We start from the raw sequence: 7,704 nt of genomic DNA, 5'->3' as shown, positions 1-7,704 counted from the left end.
TGTGTGTATGCGTATGCGCCTTGTAGAATGGTAATGAGGCTTGAAGAGGGATTGTTTTGACTCACCAAGAAGGTGATAAGTAAAAGAGGTGCGCTTTTCTTTTAAGAATTTACAGTTAAGTATGGACAATCTACAAGTGATTTTTATTCATTGATTGCAAATATAAGAATCTTATGTTGTAATTTGTTTCGAAATTTTTTGCATTTTTTTTTCTTTTTTTATTAAATGAAGCTACGGATCTGAAAGATTCCCAGCGGTATAATCAGTTGCGGATTTCCAATGAATAGGTGTCGATGGGCCGTTAAGCTGAAAGGATATCACAATCAGATCGATCTTAAATTATCAGATTTTTTTAGTTACCAAAGAATAAGTTTGTAAAAAAAAAAAAAATACAAAATATGATTGAAAATATATTAGGAAAATGTTATTATACTTTATTAAATATGATTCGTCAGATTCCTATATGATCTTTTTACTTTCATTTAGCATCTATGACAGGGATGGGCATTAATTAATCGCGATCGATCGGTGGACGCCAAGACATTTTGGGGTGACCGCCTTTACTAAGACCTAAGTAGCTCATACTAAAAGAAACATATTTATGAAAAAAAAACGAAAAATTTCAAAGATATTTCTGACAAATTGTTTAAAAACGGTGGTATATTAAACAAAGAGAAATATTATGATGAAATAATATAACTTCACTCCGAATTTGAGGTATGTTTTCATTAATTTACTAGACTAGAACCAATTGTTATATTCATGTGTTACCCATTTGGCGATGCTGATGTGGAAGAAATTATTGAAAAGTATATATTCTCCTTATCTCTTGAGGGAAATGAAGTTTTTCTCTTTCAAAATCCTATAATCTTAAAAACATGTGGTTCAGAACCTAAGAATATATTTTGGAATGTAATGGAAGAAGTAAAGTATCCTAATTAAAAAAAAAAAAAAAAGTTGCATATCATTTAACATTGTCCTTTGGCTCTACCTGCGTGAATCTGCATTTTCAGAGATGAATATAATTAGAAAAACATATCGTTCCCGTCTCGTAGACGACCATTTAACCTGTTAACCGGTAATTAACTCATATTCAATTCGTCATACCCAGCTAATAGGTTAAAATTCAGTACAAAATTAACAGCTAATAATTATATACCGATATATTCAAGATCGGAGGACAGTATGTAGACTAAGTCTTCTACTAACTATAACTACGAGAATTAATTTTAGATGAAAATGATTTGTTTTCTAATGTATTTTGAATCGGTTTGATATTAAATACATCATTTGATATTATTTTATTTGTGGCTGTTATTATTATGTTTGTAATTATGTAGGTAAGTACATATTCTGCATTTATTATTAAGTTCTAATAAATATTGTATACCCTTTTTTAGCTCACCACACCTTTGCCACTGGGTGGACCACAACGCCTTGAAAAAATTAGAAGTAGCCAGTAGCTTGGCAATGTCTGCCCACTCCTGATCTATGATATTTATAAAACCAAACATCTGCTTCAATAATATTATGTATAATATATATTAATTAAATAAAAATTATTTACTTAAAATAAATCATTAACATATTGAAAATATCGCGAAATTTGAAACTTAATTGGCCATTGTATTAAAAGAAGTGTCTCATAATGTGCTTAATCCACTCCTAATGCTTAATGTAAAATGCTTAAATCCACTCCTAATAGTTAATTCCACATGACAAAATTTAACTGCGCATATCATCTCATTGCCTTAGACTGATATGAGAAATCATTTCCTCTTTCTACCTGCAATATGTGCAATTTGATTTCAAAATAAATCTCTATGAAGCACTTGATTTCACCTAAGCATAAATTGGCACTATTAGTACACATTTCTTTTTTCATAAAATGTTCCGACTTTACTGTGATAAGATTTCTCTTATCTGATATAAATACAAATGATACTATTCTGCTAATCATATTTGGAATTAAAAAAATTAGTGAAAAAACCAAATATCATTTTTTCAGAAGGTTAAATGAATTAACAGAGGAAGAAATTGGAAGACTGTAGGTACCAAGCTTCAAATTATTAAGTTTCAAATATCAAAATTCTTTAGTGTGTATTGAAAAAAGGACATATGGAAACAGGACTGCAAGATTTCCGATTCCTTCTTTGCATTGTTAAAGATCGATGTTTCTTCACATTCAGTTATGAATTTCACTATTTCACTTCGCTCTGAAAATTGTTTTGCTTGGCATTATTTAAAAAAAAAAAAAAAAAAAAAAAAAAAAAAAATGCGAACATCCACAAAGGCTTTGATGGTCTGATGGTAAAAAATTTGACCCTGAAAGAGAAGAATTCCGATTTGAAATGCTCCCCCGAAAAAACTGCTATGATTGTGCTTTGATGTTTTTTGATGATGTGATGATGAAGTTGGGGTGAGGATTCAGAACTACCATGCCCGTCTAAAAATAGCCCTCGCATTTCTTCTAAACGAAGCAGGAAATTGTAAAGGAAGCATAAAAACATAACAAAAAGCAATAAATATATGTACATATACAAAAGTGATGTACAAAAAGTACAAGGCAATATAAACAAAAATAAAACAACGAAAATACAAGGTAAAAATATAATGACGAAAATGCAAAGGAAAAACGCTATATCACAGATACCGCTAAAAACGTTACTATTCATTCAACTAGTTTTCGAATTACTTTTCGCTCTAAACATTCAGTTCAGTTTACATGCATATTGATTTTGTTCTTTATCATTGTTCTTTGTGATTTATATAAAAATTTATTATATTTAATAATACATTTTTCCCCATAATGATAAATTTTTTGAACCCCCCCTCCCCCTTTTTTTCTTTAGAAAAAAAAAATGTGCTTTTCATCTGCAAAAAATTAAATATGCCGAGGAGGAAGTGAGTCGCTATAAATTCGATTTCTAAAGGTTGGTTGGTTTTATTGGCACAAGAGCCATTCTTGGCATACTGCGCCAAATATATGGTCGATAAACAAGATCGTGGTTGTAAATTCGATTTCTAAAAAGTAGGTCGCAAAAAAATGCAGAAAGTTTGATCATTTCTTTGCTAATTGAATTTTTGTGTAGAAAAGTCTTAATTTATTCAATTAGTACTTGTTTATGGAACGCATGCTGTATGCCTAGATCCAAATTCATTTTTGCATCGGATTGATTATAAAGTCTAAAAATGAACTGATTTTAGTATTTCTTTTTTGTTGATAATATGATTATTTTACATACAAGTGCTGCTCTTGTACCACAGTTAAGGGATTAAAAAAAAATGAAAATATTTTTTGATGGAGCTTTTTACTTGAAAACATCTAGATTGGAAAATTCCTTTTTAGGACCGAATTATACATATGCGAAGCATAAAAAATATAAGAATATACAGGTTGTTTATAATTAAAACTTCCCTTATAAACAGCATTTGGTATACGAGATGCGCTCACAGAATTTCGAAAAAAATTTTGAGTTCCAAAATATCCGCCAGAGGGCGCCTTTTCCGGAGAAACATTAAATTTAACACAATAAACGCCCAAAACGGAATACAGAAACAATATTAACAGTCCAGAATAAGAATTATGAGTAATAAAATGTAAAACCGGGAAAAGTTGTCAATTCTAGGAAAAAATATCGAGATTTGCATGCTTGAGAAGAAGAGGAAGCTTTATGTAAAACAGGTTAGGATAAGAAACGTTTACCGACGTTGTCATGTTTTATGTTGATATTTCCGGCTGTAATGATGACGGTATCTTGTTGCGACATTGGACTCCATAACGCTTCATGTGCGAAGCATCACATTTGTTCGGTTACGATCTGCTGTTGAACACACTGTCCATCGACTTGAAATTTTGCAGGTGAATGAGGATGGTCACATGGAGCCCCTTTCCCTACATCATCCTTGACATAATTAACAACTGCTTCTCGTGTGCAATTTCGTTCAAATCTGTTCTTGTTTCTGCAAATTGAACTGTTTTTCTTAAACAGCGTATTGTTATTTTTTCCTTATCTTTACTTAACGTGGTGCGATGATCTAACTAGTCAATAATTGTTAATATTGTTCCTGTATTCCGTTTTGGTTGCTTATTGTGTTAAAATTAATGTTTTTCCGGAAAAGGCACCCTCTGGTAGACATTTTGGAACTAAATTTTTTTTTTTTTTCGAAATTCCGCGAGCGCATCTCGTATAAAGTCTATATACAAAATTTCGTTGCAATCCGTCCACTCGTTTGCGTTGTATGATGCTGTTTATAGGGGAAGTTTAATTATAACCACCCTGTACATTAAGCAAATCTAATGTCCATTCATACATTTTATATCAAACATCTTATAAGAATATTAGCTTAAGAAATGCTAATTTATATCCCTCATTATGCATAGATGAAAACAATACCTTTCTTGATATAACAGAAAAATATTTTATAATTGATAGATCTAAATATGCTTCTTTACACAGTTTTGCATTCCAAAGCTAAAAATACAGTTTTTTTTTTAAATATCGTAAGCAAAATATAAAGGAAGTATTGCAATCTTCGAAATTAATAAAAAAATAATTCTAACTCAAGATTTTAAGGAATTTCCTTCTTTCAGACCTCCTTAAACTCGAGAAATGCATTTTTGGCAGTATGTCTGTCCATCTAAGAACACTATAACTCAAAAACACTTTGAGATGCATGGATGAAATTTGGTATATGGATTTAAGACCAAATCTCTATCAAATTTAAACAAAATATATTCACAGAAAATCTGTCTTACTACTTATCGATACTTATCACATTTTGAAAGAGTTGAACGTCAAGACAGTTTGTTCTTTTACACGTATGTAAACGCGATGATTTAAATCAATAATATGTTAACATTATGTTATCTTATGCTTATAATTACAGTTCTGTGTTAAATTTTGATTTAAATCTCTCAACAAAAAGATATTTAAAATTCATATTCATGTAATAGTTTCAGTATAAATGCTAGATTCGTATCAAAGATTTATATTTCATAAGTATTGTTCATTAACGTCACGTAAAGCAAACGTGGCGTTACCAAAGGTCCAAATAGATACCGCGTTGTTTCAGATTTACCTAAAAAGTATTGGTTTAGTTACAATAACATCCTATTGAGAAATGATTCGAGAGCTATTTTAAGACTGAGCTGTCAGATGATGAAGACAATATTCAAATCGACGCTATTTTCTTGAAATTTTCGCACTACTTACATTGAAAATTCATTCTCATTGTCGATTTAATATCATTAGATCAACAAACACACAATTTCCAATTTCGGAAACTTCGTGTCCAGGACCGAGGCCTTGTTACCAGAATACTGTGATCTTACTAAAAATGGGAAGATATTAAAGTTGTTTTGCATCTTTAGAAGATTAAGAATGTGTTATTTACCTCTTTTATTTTGTTTGAGGAAATGTTGTGTCTATGTTAAATATTCCTGGATGAAATATCCTCTCACTAATCGGAAGTTTGAAGCGGGGATGTTGAATTAGGAATCGTCCTCTTCTCATCTCATTCTCTTCTGGTGATTCAAAAGTATGAGATGCGTCTCCAAATAACCATCGCTTTGTTTCAAATTTAACTAAAACGGTATTGGTTTCGTTATATTAACAACCTGTTGAGAAATGATCTGAGAACTATGTTAAGACCGAATTGATCATTTTGAATTGCTGTCAAATGATAAAGACGATACTCAGCTGGGCGTTAATCTTTTAAAACTTTCGCATTATTGTCATTGATAATTGGCAATTCCTCTTACTGTCGATTTACCATCATTTGATTAACAAACATGAAAGATCTAAAATAAAAACGAATTTCCAATCTTGGAAACTTACGGTCCAAGACCGAGACTTTATTACCAAAGCATCGAGGTCTAAATAAAAATGAGAAGATATTAAAGTACTATGCAACATTAGAAGATTATGTAGAGTTATTTATCTCTTCTGTTTAGTTTGGAGAAATAAAATTTGTTTCTTTATTCATCTGCATGTATCCAAAATTCTTCTAAAAATATTATTTTTCTTGTTCTCATTTATCAAATGAACCAAGATTGAAATATTCTTCTAGAAATGAGCCCATTCTGTCGGTCAAGTTTCTAAAGTTGAATAACATCAAATAGTAGCAGAAATTTTCTGTTTGCTAGTAAGCATTCAGAAAAGGGTCATTCACTTGGTCATCTTCCATTCCGAGCCATGATTGCAACTGATAACACTAAAGGATGAATAAATTGGCGTCATTTGGCTCAAAAGCGACCAAGAAATCTCCATCAACTCTCCCAATAGAGAAAACAACGACTTGAAAAAAACACTTTTAAGTCACTGGAGTGGAAAAGTGAGGTTATTATCTGTCCTTTCCGAAAAAGGTTCCCGGAGAAAATATGGAGAGTTCTACCAGAGAGAAATTAAATAATCGTGGGGACCAGCTCACTCCTCCGTTTTGTGTTTCTCATGTGAGATGAAGGCTTCCCATGGGAAATAAAGTTCATACGGAGGGGATAGAAAAGAATGGGGGAAAATAGAGAGAATATTAACAGGAACTGGTAAACTTTTGCACGTGACTGAGCGATTATCGGTTTACGCATATCGAAGATTCGAGAGATAAAATAATAAATGACTATTACATACTTCGATAATCGTTTGCATTCTGTGCCGGTGAAATTAATTAAGCAAAATTTTATTGGAAGCGTGAAAAACTTGGAAGTATGATTCCAAGTGTTTTTTTAATACAAACGATTTTTTTCCACTCAAGAATTCCAAAGAGAGAAAGAGAGAGGGAAAAAAAAGAAAATTCCATGCTGTTTTTGAGCAGACGATAAATTAAAAGTAATTGTTAATAAATTCATCTGTAACTAGTAGCCTCAAGGCGAAGAAGAAAGAGAAAGAAATTTATTTTCTGTGTCTACAATCATATCAGATTACTATTATTAAAAGTTACCAAAAATTATGTTTTCACTTTATCTCTAGATTTTTTCACGTTATCTCCAGATACATAAATACTGTTTGCTATGCGTGGCTAGGGGATTAAAGAATTTTCGAAAAGAGATTTCAGAGATAAGAATAGAATTCGAAATATATTCACCGCGCATTCGCATAATCCTTTCTTTTTTTATATCTTTGAATTTAATTAAATATTTAACAAATATTTTATAAGCATGGCAGCATTTATCTCATGATTGCGTTTATTTTTGATGTAAACTTTTTCTGCTACAATGTTTATTAAAAAAACGAATGTTTCACTTTTTTTTTTTTTTTTTTTTTTTTTTTTTTTTATGGTTTGTTCACGAAGCGCATAAATTTAAAGAAATCAACATCAAGATTCTTACTAATTTTTTTTTTTTTTTTTTTTTTTTTTTTAGAATTTATAATGATTTTTGCTCTGGCTGCTAAATTTTAGAACTCGTCATTGATAAGACGAGAATAATAAATTTCATTTTTTTCCTTTTTTGAGGTGAAAAAGAGATTCTAAATATTTTACGTTTTTAAATTTTTGAAATTGTGTCTAAAGGGACTGTAGTAAAATTGCATTTTAGATACACGTATATCGATTAATTTATGATTTTTATATGTTTATTGAATGTCTATAAAATTATCCTATGGATTAAAATTAATAGATGATTGTATAATTAAAATAATCTAATACGATATTATCATTCTATTTACTATCAATTTTCTAAAAAGTTTGACTTTTTTATATGCAAAT

This window comes from Argiope bruennichi, chromosome 8, assembly GCF_947563725.1.
Source record: "Argiope bruennichi chromosome 8, qqArgBrue1.1, whole genome shotgun sequence".
NCBI lineage: Eukaryota > Metazoa > Arthropoda > Arachnida > Araneae > Araneidae > Argiope > Argiope bruennichi.
Note: the sequence above shows the minus strand (reverse complement) of the source record.